Genomic DNA, 25,481 nt, shown 5'->3' with positions numbered 1-25,481 from the left:
AATGAAAGCTTGTCTGAATCTACCGAAAAGGATTCCCTTGTTTCTAGTGGACTTTGAGCCATTCCTGTAGAAGTTAAGAAAGAAAAGAAAAAAAAAGAAAAAAAAGAAAAAAAAAAAAGAAAAAAGAAAATTTAAAAAAGGAAAGAAAAGAGAAATAAAAAAGAGAAAAAAAAGAAAAAAGAAAATAAAAAAAGGAAAGAAAAAGAAGAGGAAAAAAAAGAAAAAAAAGGGAAAAAAAAAAGGAAAGAAGTCCAAACCAAGGTAGTGGGACAACAGACACAGCAAATGATGCCCCTTAAAAGAGTCTGGAATAAAATAATACAACTTAAAATCATTATGAAACAATAGGATGAAAACAATAAAGCAATAGAATGGAAATTTAAACATTATATTTTGCCTGTCTTTGCTTTTGTGATTTATTCAAATATCATATCGCTAGTTTCAGTTTAAAAGGCTGGACATTTAAGGTGTCTGTACAGACAGCTGCTTCTGCTTAACCGCTTTCCAGCAAGTCTGAGAGATGATTCTATTCCCAAGTGAGAGTATCCTTTCTAGCCGTGTATGTTACCGTTAAACTTCCTTGGAATAATCCCACGTTGCCCTAGGTTATCAGTGCGATCATGCATGAGCCAGTGAGCAAACTCAGCAGCTCTCCAGCACGGCGAGGGGAACGTCCTACTTCGTCCTCCCGTCCTCTCTGCTGGGGCTCGGTGCTCTTACCCCCTCCCTGCCACCCACACAGTGATTCACAAACGCCGAAGAAAACTCAAGGAGGAGAAAAAAAAAAATAGTAAATCAAAACTTGGGAAAGTGTTCTGCCAATCTGGTAGATAAGGAGATTGCTGGAAGGATGTAAAAGCACCGGAGCAGGCAGAAGGGAAAGGGAAAGAGGAGGACCCCCGTGCCAGGAGCAGAGAAGGGCAGACAGGATGAGGCCATCCTCCCCGAGATATCAACAAGGCACTGCCCCTTGGCTGTAGAACTGCTTTGCATACATTATTTCGGGAACAACTAAACCACGCTTTAAATTCATAACCTGCCTTAATCCACTCCCACCTTTGCCAGATACAGCTCAAGAGTGAGAAACAACGGTCTTGTTCTAGACATACGGGCCCATATTCACACCCATCATTCAGGAGGCAAAAATCTTACTGAAAAATTGCCAGTGTGTTAGAGAACGCTTGCATGTATTTCCAAGGATTGAAAAAGTTTTGATCACTATAGGATGCAGATAGCTTAAGTGAAAAGAAACGGAAATGCTGGCAGCAGGGCGTATTTGAAGGTTATAAACACGCAGAACAGTAGGCTGCTGCGTGCTGATACAGATCAGAAAGTGTGATACAATTTCGAATACACAACACTTACAATGACTTTCAGAAAAAAAAAAAAAAGTATCTTACAATGAGACTATTTCCCTTTTCTAAGTCCTCTGGCATGTGACTTAAAATTAGGTCACACAAGACATTATAACGTTTACTGTGTAAAACTATCCTATTTTTCTTTTCTTTTCCTCCACCAGTACTATTGTATTTTATTATTCTGCATCAAAAATGTGAACATCTGAAATCACTTTATATTAAATCATTGGGGTGAAGTGAGGACAATGATGTATTTCAGTTCAAACTAGCAGCAGAATAGACTTACATTTAAACCCAAGTTCTACTTAAAAAGAGCTGCCCCAACCCTCCAAAGTTCAAACCATATTTACTCATTCAAACAATAATCATCAATTCTCTGGAAGCCATTTCGGGGAGACAGAAGGGACAAGAAGCCTTGACAGCTCAGCAATGATATTGAGAAATAAGCGAGAAATGGCACAGAATTGGTTGGGGGGGTGGGAGGCATAAGGTTTATGCCTTTGCATATTAAAAACACTCGCTTCACTGAAGAGTTTTTCCTCTCTTTTTTTTTTTTTTCTTCTATTCCTTTTTTGTTTTAAAATCAGTTCGATAACAACTTCGTGAGTGTTTATACGCATCATTAAGATTCCCTCTGAGCTCCCTCTTCTCCAGGGTGAAGCACTCCAGTCCTCTCAGCCTCTCCTTGCACGACATGCTCCAAGACCTTAATCATCTTCATGGCCCTTCAGTCCAGTATGTCCATGTCTGTCTCATACTGGAAAACCCAGCACTGGACACAACACTACGGATGCATCCCACCAGTGGTGAGCAGAGGGGAAGGATCACCCTGCTTGACCTGCTGCCAATGCTTCCTCTAATGCAGCCCCAGAGCCCAGCAGCCTCCTTTGCTGGCTCATGTTCAGCTCGGGGTGCACCAGGACCCCCAAGCTCTTCTACGCAAAGCTGCTTTCCAGATGCTCCCAGCATATACTGGTGCCTGGGGTTATTCCTCCCCAGGGGCAGGACTGGACACTTCCCCTTTGTTGAACCTCCTGAGGTTCCTGCTGGCCCATTTCTCCAGCCTGCTCAGGTCCCCCTGGATGGCAGCACAACCACCTGGTGCATCAACAACAAGCAACAGAACGAGTTTTGTATCACCTGCAGACCTGCTGAGGGGGCAGGCTCCTGTCCGCTCAGCCAAGCCATTAATGAAGATGCTACTGAGCCCAGTATGGACTCCTGGGTTACACCACCAGGGACTGGCCTCCCGCTGGCCTCTGTGCTGCTAACCACAACCCTCCCAGCCTGCCAGTTCAGCCAGTTTTCAATCCACCTCACCATCCACCTATCATCAATTTGTCTATAATCTGTACTCTATTTGGAAAAATCTGGGCAACTTAAAATAAGACTTCGCTTAATCAACCTCTATAATTAGCAGATGTCTTCCAGAACTTAAAAACACTCTTTGAAAAAAATATGATGTAGAAGACCTTGCCCAGGGGGAGAAGAGGGAACCGATACTGATTTTTGTAAATTAGAAGTTCAGGGAATATTAGACAACCAGTCCACATCTAATATCCACAACTAGACTAGGATAAATTATTTGAAACAGTCAGTTTATAAACATCTAGATAACAAGACAATAAGAAACAACCAACACAATAAACAAGTAAACGAAAACTACTGTCATTTTCTCCTTTGACAGATGTTTTAAAGAAAGGAGCAGGTGTAACTTCTCTGAACTTTACGCACCTTTGTAGCAGCTGCATGTGTTAATGAAGTGGGCACAGAGCTGCTCAAGGACACTACAGGAGAAAACTCTAATAGTTAGCAGTTTATTATCAAACTAAAAGGCATTTTAACTGAGGTCACCAAAAAGGTTTTGCTTCCCTCTTCAATAATGATTTGAATGATGGAACAGAGATTATGTCACAAATTCACAAAATCCTTTAGAGGCCAGGTCTTCGTGCAAAGTGATTGAATTGCCCGAAGTCGACAAGATGAAATTCAACAAAAACAACTACGAAGCAATTGGCAGGAGAAGTCACATACATAAGAACCACGACATCAAACAACTGCGTGGGCAGTACGAGAGTGTAACAAATCCCACAGATCACAAATAAAACAGGCACCAGCAATGCAATGCTGTGGAAAGTGTTGCAAAATATTACAGACTCTTTTGGAAGCGGAGGAGGTAAGACACAGCAGGTTATTACAGCAATGACCTGGTGCTAGCAACACCCCAAAATGGCATTGGGCACTACTGTTACAGAAAAGGACAGAGAAAACAAGGCAGTCCAGAAGAGCACGATGGAAATAGGCGTGTGGCACGTGACTTGTTGGGAAACCGCTTAAATTCAAAATAGAGGTAGCTAGTGGCAAACATGACAACTGTTTCCATATAATTATCACATCCTGGCAAATCTGTCTCATTGAGTAGGGCAGAAGGAAGACAGAGCTAAGTCTACAGCAAACACAACTTTAGGTTAGATATTAGGAAAAGCTCTCTCCGCAGGGTAGAGATACACCAGAACAAGTTGCCTGTGAGCTGTAGAATCTCCTTCCACAGAGGCGTTCAAGATCAGTAGAGGCAAACAGCTCCTCAGAATGGTCTGGGCATGTTTGACACTGGCTCTACCAGCATTTACACGACTGAAGGACAGTAAGATGTGCAGCTAAACCCAAGAGTTTGATATGAAACGCACAACCCAACATGGAAAGCCCGTGACTGTCTTATCATAGCACCAAGAAACAGAAGCCAAATGGTCATCATGTTCCAAAATTAAGCTACTTTCAAAATAAGCCTCTTCTTCAGCTTTTCCCCTTCTATAGATTTTTTTTTGTAGCATGCTCAGTACAATATGCAACACCTATTTTAGATATAAAAAAAACTGTACTACAAAAAAGAAAAAAAAAATACTAAGGCCTACAGAGATATAATTCTAAATATTGAGCCATTTTAAGCCTCACAATCTAGCGAGCAATATGTATCATTTAGGATTTTTCCTGCACGGTCTGTCACTTTTTGATTTATGATAGAGGGTCAACAAATTGTGCTTGGCAACATACAGAGCATGAAACTTTGCAGCTGCAGAAACAGATACAAGCAGAAAACCTACATGTTTCTAATGAGCATGATACACCCTAAATATCTTAACATTTTTAAAGAGATGCACAAGTAAAAATGTCTATGCTGCAGGGCAGCTTAGCATATTTGCTGTGTATGGTGAGCAATGTAATTCATTTGATTACGTTATACTACCCTGTACTATACTAAACCTTAACAAAGAAAAGAAGAAAGCTGCTGACAAAACTTGAGGTGCTTTTTTCCAGATCTCTGTTGGCTGACAAAGCAAATATTTAATTTTTTTTTTTTTCAAGAAAGCTTAGCCCTCATATAAACAGCATCACGAAGCAACGTTCAACAGTTCCTGGTTCTGAGCAGAAAACAAAAAAGCTCTGGCTGAAAGCAGTTACCAGCAGCCCCAGTAACACCAGCAGCTGCTCATAAATGACTTGCCCTGGCAGCCAGATAGAAATCTGGGACCAGAGAAAGGAAAAGTAACACTAACAGAACTATTACACCTACTCGAGCCTCATGTCTTCAGACTTTTCATGCATATTACCTAATCCTAAGGTTATGTGCATCTTTCCTTAAGCATTTTCATTGCAGTCAAATTTCCTGGGGGAAAAAAAGTCTCTTGATGGGAGGCTGCTGGCTCTCCCATACAGCCAGAATAAAAAGTAGGACTGAAGTCTGTGACAAAGTAACACAGACCTTGTAATTAAAAGAAAAAGCACTGAAAATACACATAATCTGTGTAAATGAAGACAGGCAAAGGGAAAAGGGCAGATCAGTGACAGCAGCTGGTAGAAGCATCTAGAGTGTGGGAGCTACAGTTCAACACTGAATAGTGTCAAACCCAGCTCACAGAAGACCTGAGGCTGCTTCAACCACTGGCACATCAACACTTGGCTTCAAGCGTACTCATGAAGCCTGAAAACCATCACCTTCTCAATCAGCTACTCTGCAATGTATGTGAGAGCTGTATCTACACTTGATGATCAAAAAAAAAACACCAGGTACTTCTAGTTCCTGAAGGCTGTGTGCTATAGAAGGAAGAAATGCCAGCTAAAGTCTGGCTGAGGAAATTTTTATAGGTAAAAATTATGGAAAATTAAAAACTCAGCTAAAAGAAGTCCTTCCAGTAATTCTTCCTTCCAATAATTATTTCTTCCAAAAGTTAAAAATAAGAGACAGTAGACTTACTATTACACATTTTTAAACTGATCACTAATTAATATTTCTACAAGTATGGCCATAGTAATAAGGATTTAATAGTAATATGTGTTTTCTGAAAAGACTACTTTTTAATGCAGATTTTCAGTTTTACAAGCATTTTGTGATCTATATACATATAACTAGAGGCTTTGTATAGTGGTCACAAATCTCTACTCTTATAATATATGATCCAGAAAAAAAAGAACAATTTCACATATTTTTTTAATCCTTAAAACAAGCCATTTATCCACAGAAAAACTCACTGCTGTTTCTGCTGATAGAGGTTATAACCATCCTCTCGCCTTTATATACCTAGTTGAATAGCCGTACAGTAGTTGTAGTATCTTTTATTATCTTTTATCAGCTTATTTTACCAGGGATGAAGGAAGATGCTCCAACGGATTTTTGAGTACACGATCCATTCTTCAGATCTACCCCTACTTAGGACACGAGGAAGGATTTTTTGTGCCCAGAAGCCGTTCTGGGTTTTTTTCCACACATATTAATTGTTCCAATAAAAAACCCTAGCTTTAACCATAAATCCACAGAGCTACAGAAACAGCAGTATAATTATAGATTGGTGCAATCATAGAAATTGTCAACTGTTGCTTGTGGCTCCTAGATTTTATTTCAAGACATGTTATTATTCCAATATAAATGCTTCCTACAACTCTTATCACTAAGATTATCTCTTAAGCAAGCTCCCTTCTTATAAAAAAAATATAAATGGAAATAGACATGCAGATTAATGTACATGGCCTTGTACTCCACGATCAAGGAAACAAGTGTGCTCTTTTCTACATGCACATTACATAACGCAACTTGTAGTGTCCTAATCAATGAACCATCTTTATAAAATTGGTATGCTGTTCTTTTCCAATAATAAAATAGCTGGTTAAAAAGCATACAATTTCTATAATTTTCGAGTAGATAAAGGAGATGGAGATTACAGAAACTTTCCGAGTAATTAGACAAAGATATCAGAAGTCATATAAAAGATACCAGACACCAGAAGTCATATAAAAAGTAGTTATGTGAAAACAGGTGCCACATTTCATTATGTTTCAGCCCCTTAAAATCTGATCTGATGGTCACTCCTCCTAATATAAGTAATTTTCTATTATTATTTAATGCTCCAGAGAAGAAATTAGCATAGTAAATGATTAGCTGATGGAACTGGTCCCCATTAACTCTCATGGCAGTTCTTATGTGACAGCTGCCTCTTAAGGGCGAGTGGCAGGAGGATGGGGCCAGGCTCTTTTCAGTGGTGCCCAGCGACAGGACAAGGGGCAATGGGCACAAACTGCAATACAGGAGGTTCCATCTGAATATGAGCAAAAGCTTCTTTCCCTTGATTGTGACAGAGCCCCGGCACAGGCTGCCCAGAGAGGCTGGGGAGTCTCCTGCTCCGGAGACATTCAGAACCCACCTGATGTGACTCTGCGCACCCTGCTCCAGGAGAACCTGCTTGAGCAGGGGGTGGGGCGAGGTGACCTCCAGACGTCCCTTCCATGATTCTTCACCTCAGGACCTCAGCCCTCAACCCACGAGCTGCTAATAATACCAGCTATACAGCCAGAGCTCACTGCTACAAACAGCACTTAACTCGGACGCAATGCAGAGTGCCCAGATTGTATCAGTTTACTACCAGATTGTATCAGCAACGGGTCTGGCAAGCAGTCTTCCTGAGCATTGAAATAATTTCCATCTGTTCTCCAGAACTCCATCTCAGTCCTCTATTTACTCTCCCAAGTAAGTAAAAACCACCTGGGGAGGTTTTTATTGCATTCCCCACCACTTTTTCCCCCACCTCTGAGACTGCCGGTCTTTTGGGGCTAGCCCAGCAGCTCCTCCTGAGCACAACACTAGCATAACTTCATCTGTACGTATTAGAAAGCTTGAGCAACCCAGAAGAGGCAGTTGCAAGGAGCAATTCAATGCCCAGGATACATGACCTGCAATAAAACTAAAGCTGCCAGTATCTTCACACTTGTGGCTTACTCAAGAGAAGATGGGGAGGTGGCTGGAGTACCGCTACAAGGGCATGGGTGAGTAAAAATGATTCTTTCATTTGATAGGAAACACCAGTGATGGCTAGAACCTGCAGTTTGTCAAATTCAGACTAGTTAAGATGGCAACTTTTCCTCCAGCCAGCAAGATTAATTAATGAAATCGGATGGGGTTCTTTTGTGTACACTTGATGCACAATGTGGCGAGGTTCACTGGCCGGTGTTAACCAGTATCCAACTGGATGATTATACGGTCTCCTATGGCATCAGCAGGAGTGGATCACTACTCACAGATTTTGCTACTCATGAAAATAGTATTAGCAATCTATGTCTTTAAAACAAATGCCCTACATGTATCAAAACACGCCCTTGTAAACGCCTCAGCAAAACTTTCCGAATCCATTGCTTCTATTTAAAATTCAGTAGCTAATAAAACGCATACTTCAGGTCTGTCAGAGGGCTTTAGGAAGGCTGTAGTGAAACTATAGTGAGTGCTGGAGGGAAAATGCACCCCCAGACCCTGCAGCAGCTCCAGCACTACCGCGACCCTCCAGCTTTTGTGTCCCAGAGCCCCCCATCCCTCTCCCCGAGGCCAGAGCCGTCTCACAGACAGCACCTCCGAGGACCAAACCCTCCCTCACACCGGGCCAAGGTGTTTTGGAGGGCCGATCTCTGTGTTTAGCCACAAATTCTTTATACTTCAGTCCCCCATGGTGACAGAAGGAGCAAAGAGGGAATGCAAAGTGCTCTGAGTCTCCTCAAGCACATAGAGGTCTGGAACGACCGCCAGCCTGAGCCCAAGATGTGACACGGATCTAACAAAACAGGCACCACGATCAAGAGTTACTGCCGGTACCTGCTGGGTGCGACCATCTGAAGAGCAAGTCTGGCACCATCTGCCTACTCTGAAGCCATATACGTTACTCTGAAGCCACCACACATGACCTCTTCTTCATAATAATTAAAAATTTAATCTACTATTTTTTTTTAATTTCCATTTAAATAGTAATCTTTACGATCTCCCTTATTTTTCTATCAATAGCATCCTTCAGTTCCTAAGAACTCCAGTGAGTCGCAAAATTGAGTTACACAATTCTCAGTGTTGCCACTGCTTGTTAAAGAAGTCACACAGTTCCTGCGCAGAAACATCATTATTAAAGTTATTAAACCAAGATATATTTTATGTTGAAAATAGGTCAATTTGGTTTTGTTACAAAAGCATAATGGCTTATAGAAAATGGTGGTTGTCTTTCACCAAGCTCGAATTTCTAGTGATCCCAAAAGACATATACCGATTGAAAATCCTAAAACGGAACCGTCTCTCTCTCTGGATATTTCCAGTTACGCAGTTTTGACTTCTGTAGTAAATCCTGTTAAATGAAAACTTTTGTAACACTCGATGTCCTTTTCTGCTTGAAATCCACCGTACTGGGGAGAATTTCACGTGCTACGAAAAGTATTGGCGAAAACTCTCATCATAATCTTTGTCATCTGCATAAAGATTTTTTTTTTAATTGAAATGAAGTAACTTTTGAAGCAATGCAACATTGCTGCTGCTTTAAAATTGACAGGTTTTATGAAAATGTAGAAAACAATTTGTCAGATCCTTACTGGGCACCGGGCCAATTTAGCTACACCTACACCACTTCAGCTCTTAGAGGCTCCTGATTTTTTTTCTGCCAGCAAGCCTCAAGCATTCTCTAGACTGATAAGATCAAAAAGAAACACTAGTATGTGTTATTAAACAACAGATTATATAGATTCATGTTAACTCACTGTTGTTTGATCATGATTAAATGATTACAATTGGCAAACGTAGAAGGTAACTGAGCCAAGATGGGGAGCACCTGCCAGTCTCAGAAGAGCATGAAGGAACGAAAGAGAAAATTAAACCCTTGGTTTTCTAGTTCACAAATTCCACATATATACACACACACACGCACGTGTAAGTTAAGCATTTCAGCACTCTTCATTAATTTTCTCAAAAAAACCACTTGTCAAGTCTCTTCCCCTGTTTTTCGTCTTCTCTCAACCACAGCCAAACAAAGCTCCAACACACTGCAACAGAGCCACAAAAGAACTCTTCTTAAATCTCTTGGTGAAAGCCCACCACTTCCAAGGATGCGCAACACTTGAGAGAATGAAATACCGAAAAAGTCATCGTCAAATGAAACAGCAGTACCCTTACTGTTGCGCCTTCCTAAAAGAGCAAAGAGCTATTTGACAGCACATCACAGAAGAGCTGGCCCAGGCTCCTTTCTCAAACTAACCAACCCTTGGACACACGTCTTGCAGGAGGCTCTGAGTTCAAGCAATGGGGATACACCTCCAATCCTATTCTACATCTTCTGGTACTCCCAGGTCTCCCAAGTCACATCCCAGGCTATCAAACATAAAAAAAACATCACTCTGTTAGGCTGCCACACAGCTGCCTTCTCATTTCAAAGAGCATCTAACTAAGGGAAAACAGCACGCGTGCACACAGGAATATACAGAGACATCAAATTATTTGGGAGAGTTGCTCCTTCCTGAATTAAAAAAAATATATTAATCTGGCTAAGTAATAATTACAAAAGGAAGAAAAGAGCAGGAGGAAACTCAAAGCAATGAATTTATCACTCAAACAAGAAACTACCTTCCCGAAACAAAATATTCACAATGAATCACAACAAATATTCTAGAGATAATGACTAAAAAATTAGTATTTTATTTTTCTGTACTGTAACATGCATTTAAATTGAGCAATTGTTTTTTTTTTTTCTGCTCAGATGAGCAGTCATCTCGTTGGGTAACACTACGGGCTCAATTGCTCAGTATAGAGACACAAAGAGTATTGCATGTGTAACCAACAGTTAAAGGGGATAAACAGAATTGAAAAACATGATGCTCCCTTAAAGACAGCTCACATTTAAGTAGTTATCACTCAACAGTGGGACCAAAATGAAATGCCCCAAACTCAGCTGAAGTCAATGAGCATGCATGTCTCCAGTGACCACCAGGACACCACATGAAAATCAAAGGGGAGGAAGGTGTAAGCGTTGTATTTATATTCTGAGGAGAATTCCTAAATGTATCTTCTCCAACGTAAGCCTTTCATAGCAGCTTCTTTCCTTATTTTGCATGTACCAGAGTGAGGCCGAACAAACAAATAAAAGCTCGAGACTTGATGTTGTTGATGAGAAGGATGGTGCTCGGTGCTCCTGCAAGGCGTTTATGCCAGGAGGTGCCTCATCTGCTGATGGGGCACAGGTGCCTGCATGCCCTGCCCTGCCCTGCACCACCAAGCATCTTTCTAATGCCGCACCCCAGGACGCAGCATCGGCGCATTCAAACATTAAAAGACTGTCAAATGGGATGCTGTTGAAAGGTTGTACTTGGCTTCTGAGCAATAATGGAAAAACAAACAGCTTCAGTGATTACTCCCTACAAGAGAAGATTATTGCCATGAGACATGGTGAAGTCTCGGTTTACGCACCACAAGAAATGTGTTAAACACAACACCGCCGTATTTTTCATTCATTTCCCATTTCCTGACATATTCCAGCTTTAAGCACTGCAACCACTACTTTAATACTCAGACAGCTGGAGGCTTGGGGGCTTTTTTGTTTTCTAGATTTGCTTTGGTTTTGAAGGCCTCTTGAGAAAACCAGCACAGCCTCAGCAGGGTAAGTCTTGCCACCTTAGGCCTGTCTGGGTAGACATGAGCTCCAACACCTTCTGAAACCTTGATTTTCATTATTGAGGTTTAAGAGAATAAAGAACAGCCAATGAACAGATTTTATAGTTCATTTCTAATTACCAGGGAATATCTGCAGTTACGTCAATGATATTTTTCCAATAGTCACAAAGAAAGTGTCAAAAAAAAAATTTCTCTACAAGTTTTTGAAAGTCGAGCATTTGACTAATGAGAGCTTTTCGTATAAAAAAAAACAAGCAGACCGAAGAGAAAGCCCCTATCTTAAAAGGCTTCCTATTGACTGTGAGCTAGAAAGCCTGCGTAGAGCTTTTCAAAACAAGAAATCTAGAATATTCTCCCTAAAATAAACCCAAAACATTTATCAGTCAGTAAAAGCATATGTTCAGCTCTGTTTAAATACCCAAGTTGTCTCTCTGTCCGAGAACCAGGAGTAAGAGAGACACACAGCAAGGCAGGACAGAAGAACAACTCCACACCTTCCTGCTGTGAGAGCGATTAGACACGACGTGGAGTCACACGGTCACATGTAATTCTTCATGGTGCTCAGGCATTCGGAAAATGAAATTGTTCCATTTTCTCTGCCTGCCAGATACAAACAGTCTCTAACTCATACAAGGCTAATTGTGGTGGAAGACTGGTGCAGGAACCTACGGCATTTCATCAAATTCTTCAGAAATCTCCTAATAAAACAAAACAACTCCTTCCCCTTCCCAACAACAGCTGTTCTGAAAGGGGGGGGGGGGAGCAAAAATTACGGGAGTCATGTTCTTGACCAAAACTTCGCCAAAAATACTGTGTACAAAGAGAACATGTGCATTTAATGTTTTAATACGCAATATCCTTGAGAGGAATAGACTTCATGAGACTGAAAATTCATTTGTTTTTAGATAGATTATATATATATATATACACACATTATATCTGAGATATATATATTTATACTTATAGACAGATAGATATACGCATGCACTTTATACATAGATCTATAGATATAGATATAGATATAGATATAGATATAGATATAGATATAGATATAGATATGGATAGGACATGCCAGAAAGAGTCCAGCAAAGGACCACAAAGAGAATCAAAGGCCTGGAGGAGAGGCTGAGATAACAGGGTTTGTTTAGTCCGGGGAAGAGAAGACTGGGGCGGGAGGCAGATTTTAGCAATATGTATATAAATAAACTCCTAGCAGGGGGGAGGGAATTAAGAAGACTGAGCTAGACTCTTCACAGTGGCACCCAGTAAAAGGGAAGGAGGCAATGGGCAAAAGCAGAAACACATGAAAATTAGTTTAAACCCTAGAAATAACTTTTTGATTGTGAGAGCGGTCAAGGCACTGGAATGGGTTGCCTGGTGAAGCCTGGGCCACCCCTGGAGATCCACAAAACTCAACTGCACAAAGCCCTGAGCGACCTGCTCCGCTCTGAGAAGGGAGGCTGGACTAGCTGGTCTCCAGGGGTGCCTTCCAACCTCAGCTCCTCTGTGAGCTGGGGAAGGACCAGATCCCAGAATCACCCAGCAAACTGCATTTGCGTACAGACTCTATATAGAACTACACTCTACTGAACTACACTACAAAAAGCAGCTTTTCCCCCCATGATTATTAAAAAGACCTATCTGTCTGCCTACTGATTTTTCTAAATCATTGATAAATTAATGCAAATCAGAAAAATGTCCAATTGCTTGGAACAAAGAACACCACAGAATATAACAAATTTATATATATATATATTATGCCCTTAATGCAATAACAAATGGCTTAGAATAGTGCCAAAGTAATAAAACTGCAATTTGATCAAGCAGTTGTTGGAGTAAAATTCAGAATGGAAAGAGCTTCCAAAAGCTGATTTGCACTCTTGAACAATAACTTGATGTTGCAACAACTTGCATTCATTACTGGTTTTACTGATGCAAATATTCCCAGTTAACTTCCAATGAGGAAAATATTTCAACGATTAACCCCCATAGGCTGTGTGCTCCGTGCCCATCTGTTAAAACGACTTTGTCAAAAATAATGTAGATAACCTTAATTATAGATACATGAAAGAGTAATTTTGTGTTGGGTTGTTTTCGTTTGAGGCATTTTGGTATTTCTGTAGGGATTTAGCAACTATTTCACCTTTCCCAGCTTACACCTCTTTGAGCGTGCTGTAATTTTTCAGGGTATTCACAACTACAGAATGAATGTAAGTGAACGTAATTAAAAGCCCAATGTTATCAAATAATGGAATGCAATCAACTGCTGGTCAACTCCCAAATCCAACTTCTAAGCACCAGTGCTGAATTTTATTCCTGGTATTTTTTACCCCAGTTATTTAGTTGCCTTGCCTCATTTTTCCTTTTCCTTAGCATTCACTGTTTTCTTATTACTGTGATTTCAGCTGTAAACCTCCTGGACTTTAAAAAGCCCAGTTTTGGACAAGTGCAGCTCTTCTCCAGTGTTGTCTTCATCACCCTCAAGTTATAAAAAGGTGTTCCCAATCCAACTTCAACCAGTGTAGATTTTTCATCGGGGAATAATATTCTCCTGCCCACAAACCAAAGCAGCCCTACAATTATTTTCCTCTTTCTGACCAGGCAAGGACAATACATTTATAACCATTAACTCTCAGCAATTAACAATTTTACACAGAATAAAACACTCTTACGCTTTTGAATCTAATTTCCTACAGAAAATTAGTTTTGTCCAGAAAATTAGAGAAAATTGGAGAAATTTCCTAAAGAAATTAAAAGTTCTTTGTCATTCACCTACAGCTATAGAACTTATAGCCCGGTTTCAACCAAATCCAGGAAAGCTGGGTGGTGGAAAGAGACCAAAATTGGTGCCACCACCATCAGAAGAACTTTCTGACTGCACATGGAAGCCATCTCCTCCCTTCGGTCTGCTATTTCTCAATAAAAACACTGAAAATAGTTACAGTTAACATGTATGCTATACATGCAGCTTAGTCTTGAGGAAAAACCAAACCAAATAAAATTACTTTATGTCAAACAACACCCTAAATAGCATGCAATGCTTCTGAATACACCACCAAACCTACACACACACTCTCAATAAACTCTGAATTATGAGAAAAATACACTGTAGCATTTGTTCCGCACGTAACTCCAACTTTATCTTAAATTACGCCAGGAATAGCTTTAAAACACATGATCTACAAAGAGTAAACTTTTCCACATTTCTTTAAATTCACCATGCTACATCAGAGTGACATACTTCTGAAATACCTGAAATGGGCCCATTTAATTCAATTTGGGTCCTCGAAAATGCTAAAATGCTACACAGGGCTTTCCTCTTGGTGTTTTAACTATCCATTTACTTCAGATCTACAAGTTACCTATGAAATTATAGTAATTATATATTAGTTCCATTACAGTAATTATATATTAGTTCCATTACATATATACAAATTATAATTTTCAGTTATTTTTATATATATATATATATATATCACTAATTCACACTACAGGGTCCAGCATCTTCACTGGCAACATATACAGGAGTTTTTCATTATACCACTGGACCACACTGAACCAACTGTAAAATCTGACACTTCAAATCTACATTTAAAGCCTCAGATTGTCTGAGATTGGGTCACTGCGCCACTCCTACGAGCTGACGAGTTCTTCACGATGGCTATGCAGCATCGCTGGGCTGTGCTCTCAGTTCAGGCTGAAGCTTCACAAATTACTTTCAGACAACGGCAATTTACACAGTCACCGCTCCTCCGCGCCGGTGCCTCTTTTTACTGATTACTGCCATGTGTCTTCTGCTGGTAGAGACACACAGAAAAACAAACCATAGACCTGATCCACCTGAAAGTAACTATTTTTTCCCTCCCCAGGACTGAAGGAGGGCAAGGGCGGGCAGCTGGGGTTCACGCCTGCCTACATCAGCGTAAACCACACCGAGATTAAATTATAGCCAGTTACACAGCAAACTCCTAACGATGCAGTCAATGCAACCAGCACCACCTGAACCTCCCATCTTTGTAACTGGTGAATAAAGGTGAAGCAGTGGTGAATTGTTCAAATTAAGGCAGACTGACAAAACAGGATTAGAAATATACTTGAAATATAACATTGCAAATGAAAACTACAAAAACACTAACTTCTCTAAATATTAAATCCATATGTAAGATGAAATTTAAATCTGGTTCCTTATCCTGCAAGAGCATTACAAATGCAGTAAATACTAAAATCACAATAAATTTTCTTAGTAGTCTATGCAGATGTCTCATATTAGGCTTCTGAACATAACTCCTAAGCTCATGTTACAGATATCATCCAAGATTTCATCTCCACCATGAGAATTTCTGCTTGTCTCTTTTTCTTCCAGAGCTCATAATCATTGATGAATTACAAGGCTTGGTATTACCTTAGTATTGAGAAAGGAACTGCAAGAGATATTAACCTTTAAAAGTTTACAAGTGTTGAAATAATTCCGTTGCTGCAAAGCACATATATTAAAATAATATACCAAGCCCAGTATTCTGGGCAAGCCAGCATCACGAAAGCCACTGTATCCAATAACCACTCGTACTAGTGAAAATTATAAACAGCATCAGACCATGATAAAATTCTGATAAGCACTAAAAGCTAGTGAAGGGACTGGTTTAAAGTAGTAAAAAATAACTAACCTATTTTGATAATTCAGGAAAAAAAAAAAAAAGCAAGCAGGGTTTTCCCACTATTGCAGCTGTTTCACTATTACTTCAAGTGGCATATTTGATAATTAGAATAAGGTAGACGGGCAAATTTTACAATGGCTAAAAAAATTTTTTGCACGCTCAGACTTACTGTAATTTAGTTACAGCAGCCAAATAGTTATTTTCCAGTCTCAGAAGGTTCCTGATCCATGTGCCCAAGCCCACAGTTGCCCTCTCTTTTCTGCGGGTGAGGCTGCGGGGCAGGAGGGAGCTCAGGCAGCCAACACTGCAGCCGGGAGAGAGATCCATTAAGGAACGGAACCAGGGGTTTCTTTTCTTCAAATTACGTACAACCAGCAGACACCTGCTACAAAATGGTTTTCACATCTATTAATATCCAGGGGTATTTTGGCATTTACTAATTGAAGAAAAAAAAATATTTTAAGTTTAATATCATTATTTAAGTTGATGCATAAATCCTGGCACCTTGCATATGATGTCATTTAACAACAGTGTACCTGTATCTCCTCCGCTCCCGTGGCAGAGTTTTCGCTAACGCTGTGAATACGGGCAGTTCTTTGCAAGAACCCCCTTGAGAAGACGAGGAGGGCAAACAGCACGGCAAGCTAAAATGCCTCTCACGTTTCCCAGGATAGGATCTCCACCACGTGCAGCAGACACTAGCTGTCATCATAAGAAACGGTTAACTCCTCAGGGTAACGAGGGCTCTGAACAATTAACATTTTACAGGAGTGCGCTAGGAAAGCTAATAGAATCAGAATTGGTGGGCTGGCGGGGAGTGGAAGCAGCGTTTATGTCAGCTGTTGGATGAAGGGGTTCACGCCACGATGGAACTGCTTTTCAGCGAAGCTTCCCCCCAAGGTGCAGACACTGCTGTGTCGGGGGATAAGGAAGGACCTAGCAAGCTGAAAAACGTCTCGCCACAGATGTCGACCTCCATCCCGCTGCCCACCTCCATCCCGCTGCCGGAGGTTTCTTCTTCAGCTGCACCTTGCGGCAGCCGAGCATCTCGCCCGAGCGCCCGGTCCCCACTCTGCCACGGTGAGCAGGCAGGGGGGCCACGCCGCCACCACAGCCGTGCAACACAACCCAATCCTGCTCCACAGAGCCCCTCATCTGGTCCCTGTAACCACCTCCTATGTGGAGGCTGGGCGGAAAGAGGAGATGCTGAGCAAAAGCTAAGAGAAGCGCTATTTTAAACCCTTCCAGCAGGATTGACAGTGCCTTTCCCTACATTTTTATTCAGCTGTAAGATTCTTAGCCCTAATAAAGAGGAGCTCAAAACTGATACAGGAATCAGTGGGAAAATAATAGTGGTTTACTGAATTACTTATTAATGAACTTCTTTTTAAGATTACACACCAAAGGCGCTCACACCAGGAAACACTTCTACTAAGTAGAACTACTAAGCGTTCTACTTCCATTACAGAACTTTATTACAACTGGATTAGCACGAACTGTCGATATTGTATTACACTCCTCTTTCTCCCAGCAGTTTAAAATTGCCTTGTTTGTTGTATCGACAATCATTTAATTGTTAGAAGATCCATCACCTGCTTCTTAACACAAAAGTTACAGGTTCAGGAAAAAGCCTCAGTACTAGCAGGGAATACTGCACAGAAGCCAGACTAATTTTCATTTCTTCTGCTACCGTCACTCCTACCACAACACAGAAAAAAACCCTAATATTAAAACAACAAAAATAATGTGAAACAAGATGAATGTAAGATTATGCCTTTTGGTGTTTGTTTAAATATTCTCTTAAATGTTTACAAGCTGGTACAGATGTTTGCTCGTGCCTAGGGGCGTTACTTTGTGGCTGGTACCACAGCAATGTCCCAGCACAGAATACGACATTTTTAAACTGGTACATAGCAAAACAACTAAAATCATCACACTGTCCTTAAATGTCACGTCACTGCACCTTTGTGGTTGCTCTGCACCTCCACCTCCCTCGCCCCTTCCCCGGGACGGTGGCACTGCTGCCTGTACCCCATGCCTCCCAGTATGGGAAGGGAGGGCTGCCGCAGGAGCCATCCCACCCCGCATAGAACATCTTTCACATTAAGCCCGCACAGTGGGATCCCATACAGTGGGATCAGACTGGTGGGAAAAAGTGAAGAAGGGGAACAGGGCAAGGGACAGAGATTATGGTCTATCTGGTCTACCAAATCTCACTAGTCTGTGTCTGGAGAACTTCAGAAGCACGGTGATACTTGACGGTACTGTGATTTTTTTCAACTTTTTAAAATACGAGGACATGTAAAAACCTTTAAAAAGACAAGGACAGATTCAAATAACATCCCTTACAACTACATACAAAACAACTCGAAGAGAGAACTGCGACCTTGTTAAACAGTTCACAAAAACTCTTTCAAAGCATACACCTAGCTATGAGCTGGTTAGCAAGTTTCAAAACAACTAATTTGCAAGGACTGTATTTATTTAGGAAAATTGACTATTACTGCGAAAATTAATGAAAAGCTGATTTTCTAAAATAGCTGTGTAATCCACTGAGGGAACTGCAGACAGCACCCACTTCCAAGAGTAGGGTGTTGCACCCAAAAATTTTTTACTGAGAACATGATGAAGTTATTACAGGGAGATTAGCGGCATTTATAACTGCCCATACAATCAATCATGCAGCTAAATTTCATGAGCTCTTGACATTACTGCAGTGCCTCAACAGTCAGTACAGTTGTTTCAAATCTCTGGACACATTTCAGGAAACTACCCCAAATTCCAAGTTTCTTCTAGCACTGCCTCACAGACAGTTCCCAGTCGCTTCAGAAAAATGATACTGTTATTTTATTATTATTATTGAGTATGGATCTGAATGTTATCATTTAAGTCCACCAGAACTGGACAAATTGTAGCCATGCACCTGAAATCTTAGCAAAATCAGTATTTGTATCAGAAAGCAGTAACTGATGTTACTCCTTTTCTCCTAATGATCTCTTTTACATTTTAAGCAATCTCTTTTTCATGAAGTGGTTAAGTGTCCTATGCAAACTATTTTTTTTTGTGACCTACAGCTACCTTTCGAAGAAAGGAAAATTTCAGAAAAGAGAGGCATTTTTCTATTCTTTACAATAAAACGCACAGACCTATTATCAATTATTTTTTAAAGTAACACATATCATGGTAAGCAAGGTTGTATCTTGCAGAAGCACTAAGAATGAAGTGCATTATATTTCCACATCTATTTTCTGATTAGTAAAGTATCAGCAAGTTTTCCAAGAAACCAGAACTCTAAAAAATAGATAATGCACACACTTATTGATGGTATTGTGAACGCCTAACAGATTTCCTTGTAGGCACCTGATGTCCTCTCCTTCACTTGTCATTGTTACGGACTAAATTCGATTCTTACCACACCAGTGTTGAGTTTATAAGACAGTGCAGATGGTCTAAGTGAAAAGTAAAGGTTCCCACCCGAATAAATTTTAAAATGTTAAAAAATTGGAGAGAGCAGAGCTTTTGGCAGTACCTTTGATGGACAGGATATACAAACTCGGGAAACACCATCCATAATGTCCATAGCACCGTCATGAACAGATGAGATCCCAGGGTCGCACCCCACCGGCAGTGAGGGTCGTTTCCTGAAGACAGCCCTTTCGTGAGCTGGATGAAACCCCCTCCCCTTCACCAGGCTGAGATTATACCACAAACTTCATCCCTTTGTTCGCCCACTTACACATCCCCACTGACGCTGTTCCATTTGTTTGGGATGCCAGCCTCTTAACTTTGGACACAGCTACCAAATTTATATACCGAATATAAATCTAATATATATATTTATTTTATATATATATACACATATATATATACATATAAATATAATATAAATACCTACATAGAGTAGGTAGGACTACACTACCTCGGCGCTTTTCCACCGAGTCCAAACCGATGGCACATTCACCCAGATAAGCACTTTGAACCTGGTAAGGTGTTGGATAAATAATGGGATTTTACCATCAGGGATCAGAAAGCTGAGCTCCTGACAGGTCACCGAGCTGGCCTGTATGAAAGGGAAGGTATCTGCACAGGGCTGGGCAATGGCAGACGGAGCAGAATCCTAAATTACCTTGAAAAACATCTGACCAAATCTACAAGAGCTTTGCCTTGTTGAGAAAACTAAGACAGAAGACTGTGCCTGCGTCCTTCTGGATCAGTAACTCTTAAGAAGATCTAAGAATAAAGCATGAAAAGTGAGACAGAGCACAACTCCTGGCAGTCAGTGACCAAGTGGAGCAGCCTTCTTGCCACGTGGCTTGTCAAACTTTCAGCTCAATTAAAAGATGCATAAAAAAGATGCACACAGACCATCTCTCTGCACACATGCAAGGATTAGAAATTCAATGTAAAAATTGCAATTTTGACTTGAAAAACTCAACCACAGGACTCACTTTTGCAGAGACACCTGCTACTGAGGAAACACAAAACCGGACACCTTCAAATGTAATGAAGATGACCACTGCAAACCCAACATGAGTCTTAGCAAAAGGAACCATCAAATGTTTTTCATTATTTTATGCAAATAGCATTAAAAAAAACAAAACCAAAAACAAACACATACACACAAAAAACCAAAACCAAAACAAACAAAAAAAACAAACCCCAAGCATGATGAGGAATCTAGCTCATCTAACGTTAGCCAAGGAACTAAGGATCTACTGACAGGTCCCTTTAATTTAAGCTCTCTCTGCCCAGTAAGGAGAGACTCGCTACGTGCCCTCCCTGAGATGATAAAATAATTAGTCCAGGGGAGAAGACCTCTGAGCCGCTCAAGCTGAGCGAGAAGCTCACTCTTTCTCACGGCAGCACCTCTCTCACACACATCTTTCCCAGTCTAAACCACACAGTCATCAAGCACCGTACCGTTCAACTCATTAACTTCTCAAATGTTTGCAGAAAACTCTAAATCCAGTTACCAGCTTAATGTAAGGAAACTATACCACAAACAAGATGTTGAAACAAAATTTGGAGCTATTCCTAATTATCGCTTCTTGATCTGTATTTCAAACTTGATTTTCCTGCCAGAACCACAGCTAAAATTGAGTAGAAGTCCCAGGTCAGCGCCATCAGAGCAGGTAGTAGAACATGGCATGAGTGCTGTAGCTTTCCTAATGTGCAAGTTCTAAATTTCGATACAGCACATTTACAAACAATTACCCCACAAGAAGAACATACATCTGAAAAATGCCTTACTCCCCTACAAAGTGAGAAAAAATAATTTTACAATGTAAATTTGTTAGTTTATGGAAAAATAAGGGAAGTTATAAAAATTTAAAGGCTTATCATATGTATGATTTTTAACTAGAGGAAAAAAAAACACACATTATTTAAACACGTTCATTAATGAAACATCTGCATTTAGTACAGTTGATTACTCCTCTAAATGGTATCATCAATTACATTCTTCCCTGTAAAATTAATGCTCTAGATTTGAAACTTCAAAACCATCATACTTTCATGAGCATTACAAGGTATTTTCTCCCCCCTAATACTGCACTCAAGTATCACCAGGGTCCACCTCACCTTAGCCAGCCTGGGGAGCCACAACACAAGCACCCACGTTTGCAAGACCTCTTTGGTTTGGTTGACAGCAAAGGATAAACAACTACTAGTCAAGTGCAGTAACTCCACAAAGGCTTCTCGAGAGAAGGAGAAAAACCGAAGCAAAGCACCTCGTGAAATCTCCCAATACACCGAACTGTGTAAAATCACTTAACACGAACATCTTCAAACACAACACCAAAGAGCTCAACCAATTTCTTTACGCTTCCCAGAACACGTCTGCTGTCTTTTTGAACCGCCTCATTAAGTATTGCCCTGAAGCACAAAGACACTGAGCTTTATCTAGTGAAGATCACAGGGCTCTCTACACATCGCTCTTTCAATAAACATAATTTGATTCTGTACCTTTTGCACCTACAGCCCACAAATGGTGCAGAAGACCAAACGATTTGGCTATGTCCTAGCAGTTAAAGGCCTTTTTAATTACAGGACAGGCACTTTGAAAGCAGTACAGCAAAAGGTGAAATGCACCCATAAGTGAACAAGAAGTATTTGCTCCACTAAACTGACCAGTTTTCCAAACCGCCTGAGAAATTAAGCATTTCCCAAAGCGTGGTGTGTGAGCAGATGACCTGCCAAGTAACCAAGTAAAGCGGCATTCAAAATGGGATTATACTGAGAAAATACTATTTCAGCTTCAAAGATGACAAATGATTGCAATATAAATGAAACCAACCAAACGGCCTTGGATACAGGGATGACCAGGTGAAAACACTTTTTCATCTCCCAGCTACTCCTAGATGGTCTCTGCCAAAACAGTACCAGGAATAAATTGTGGGGCCGATCCTCTACTCCCCCAAAATACATTACCTTGACATTAGTGGTACTCAACAGCACAAACGAGCTGTAAGAATATCTAACTGCAAAGCCACAACGCTAGAATCCTGTCTTTCCAACCATAAATTTAGCACTTTTATACCGTTAACACTGAAAACAAGAGCTGAACAAAATGTCCCAGCTCACTATGCTGTTGTATCAATGGGTTAACAAATTCAAGTCCAGAAAAAATTAAACTCAAGGTAAAGTTTATTTCCTGCAAATTACAGCGATGTAATTGAAATTAAACTGCTTTTAGTTTAAATCCTGTTATCATTGGAAACTCTTTTTTAAAAAGTCAGCAGTTTTGACATAATTATATTCCTGGCCTGTTTCCTCAACAGTCTCAGAAGATTTTTCCTGTAAAACAGCTTAAGTGACATCCTACTCTATAAAATGGCAGAATGCGTAGTATCAGGGTATGCATCACATACAGAAGATGTGATTTTTCTTTCCCAATAGGGCATGTAAGAATAAATCAATCATCCCAAAAAAGATCCCAGCAAATCTTAAGAGAAAGCATCCTGAAACAAAAACTTCTCTCTGCTAACTTAATAACAGACACCTGAGATAACCTATAATGTTGCCTTTATCGCATCAAATTTCATTATTCCCTATTTATTTTCCACCAGCCAGTACAAGCTGCTCGTCAGTCAGAGCAGAAGCCTATAATCTTACAGTTTAGAACAGGTTTATTAGAAAGCTGAAAAGGATGAGGGAGTTTTGTTCTTGCTGTTGTTTTTATTGTTGTTCCCGTACATCTTGCCTGCCTTATTACCTTCTAGCAGTGTTACAAGTATTATTAAATCAATTCTTAGCATCAGCTGGCGGAGACAGAAATCCGCTGAGCTTACAATTGCCTGTGTCTATACATCATTTCCTACCTTGCAAAAGGTATTTCCAGCCTAGAGTCACCTCTTCTTCTTGGAACCCACAAGAAAATATTTGGTGTTCCCTCCATGGGCTCTCACTAACTTTATTCCTTAGCTCGACCAGTTTCCTTTTCATACCACCCAAGTTCAGGTGGTGGTTAAACAGAAACAGCTTCATTAACCCACAGCCATCAAAAGCAGTGAAATAAAATACACGCACAACACAAAACCCAGAAAATCTGAGACAGATCATCCTCAAACACACTCCTTTTCCAGGAATAACTGAAACGAGGGAAACCAAAAGGAGGTTGGGAGCAGGACAGTACTCAGGGATTCGAATCTGGACCTCAAGGCAAACCCAACTCCGTGCAGCACAGCATCCTCGCTGGCCGCTCGCAATCACCGGCCTCTAAATTAAACACAGGAAACCCCGTGTGACCCCCCCCCCCATTTGTCATTATTCGCACTATTGTCACTATCTGCAAGGCATGGTTGACCTCACACGGACCTCAGTGTTCGTGGACCGCAGGGAATCATTACAAAAGTGAAAACAAGGGAGGCACGAGGAGAATGGAGCAGAACAGGCACAGCGCATGCCCCAGTACAGCTAGAATTCAGACGGACTGCTCAGGTTACTCGTATTCAAGCAAGTATAAACCAGTGTAAACCACAGACTGATAGTTTCAGCTATCAAATTACAGAAAAAAAATAATGCAGAAATACAATACTATTATACACGAACTTTTAATCCGGACAATACTTTAAGAGATTAATCATGTTGCAGATACTGGGCTGAAAGTTTGAAAATAAATAATTTTGGTCAACAAAAATGAACTGCTGTGCTCATCTAAGTCTCTTTAATAAACACCTTGCAAATAATACTTTATTTGTACAATCAAAATGATCCTATCACATAATGACAGGCAAAAAATTATTTGTATTAGCAGCATTAATATTTTTAACACTTCAGATTGCTCACTTGGCATCAATTCCAGTCCCCTTTGAGAACAGAAGAAATACTGAAGGAAACTCAACACACTGTTAAGAGGAGCACCTAAGAGTTGGATACATTCTCTCGGTGAAAAGATACTGTCAGTATATACACAAAGGGATTCATGCCAAGAGGAGCCATCAAGTAAGGGAAAAGCACCAGCCATAAACTTTCAAAGGGGGTTTAGAAAATTTCTTCCTTCCCAGCAGTGGGAATCACTCAGCTGCACTGAGGATGCATCCAATTTCTGCCGTGACAGTTCTACAGGGCTCGAGTATTTAAAAGAAAAACATCTAGTCTACTGTTAGATATTTGAAATGTAAACCAAGGGGAGAATAACGTGCTATTCATACATGAACATTCAGTTCATACACTGGTGTCAGAGGCGTCTTCTCCCATCACACTCGGTGTGCATCCACACGCTTCGTTAGAGGTTGCTGGGATTTTCTGAACATCAGAACGTCACTTTGAGCAAACCGACACCTCCAGACCAACCGCTGTCATTTTCCATTTCAACCGTAGTAATGACAAAGCTTTCACGTGGGAGACAGCCTGTTTCACGAGTCTGGAGCACCAGGTGGGTCCAGAACACACTCCAGCTGTCCCCTTGCACAACCTACCACGTTTGCTGCGCTCACTGGCACTGCTTTGTTCCCGCATAATTCCGTTGCTTCTGTTACAGGGACAACACTTGGACAAAAGTCAGTTCACCATGAGACAAGTTCATAAAGACTAAGTAAAATATACCAACTATACTGATTCACAGAGTAGTCCATTTTGTCCTCCCATTAAAGGTTTTTTTCCACATTTATGCATCTGTTTTTGTTTTTTTTTTCTTTAATTGGAATATCACCACCTCACTCTTCCATGCCCTACCTCTCTATCGCTCACCGTAAAGCATATGCTATTGCAGAATTACACTATTCAACCCCTGGAAAAAGGGAAACTGATAATCATAATCCTTCCACATTCCTTCGGAAATCATGAGTAGAGCAGCGCACAAACAAGCTGTTCATCAGATGTTTATCACACAGAAGGAGACTAGTAACAGCACAGCCCTTGTAACAGGTAAAACGCTGAAGGAGGCAACAGCAAAAGGTTGACAGGGAGGCAGAAAAGGGGTTCATTTCTTCTGGAAATTATAAAAAGGGTGGTTTCAGTAGGGTTTGGTCTTTGAATAAATTGGCTACTCCCTAGCCTGAGTGTGACATGAAAGAT

At 40.6% G+C, this 25,481-nt stretch overlaps 1 protein-coding gene across 1 annotated transcript in view; it reads right to left on the bottom strand.

The window, feature by feature from the left end:
- The window catches only part of TMEM135 (transmembrane protein 135), a 187,692-nt gene that overhangs the window by 66,831 nt on the left and 95,380 nt on the right, over positions 1-25,481 (bottom strand). The window lies entirely within an intron of this gene.

Source organism: Falco punctatus (assembly GCF_963210335.1).
Source record: "Falco punctatus genome assembly, chromosome: 2".
In the NCBI taxonomy this organism is placed as follows: Eukaryota; Metazoa; Chordata; class Aves; order Falconiformes; family Falconidae; genus Falco; species Falco punctatus.
This window is presented reverse-complemented; position numbering and strand designations above follow the sequence as displayed.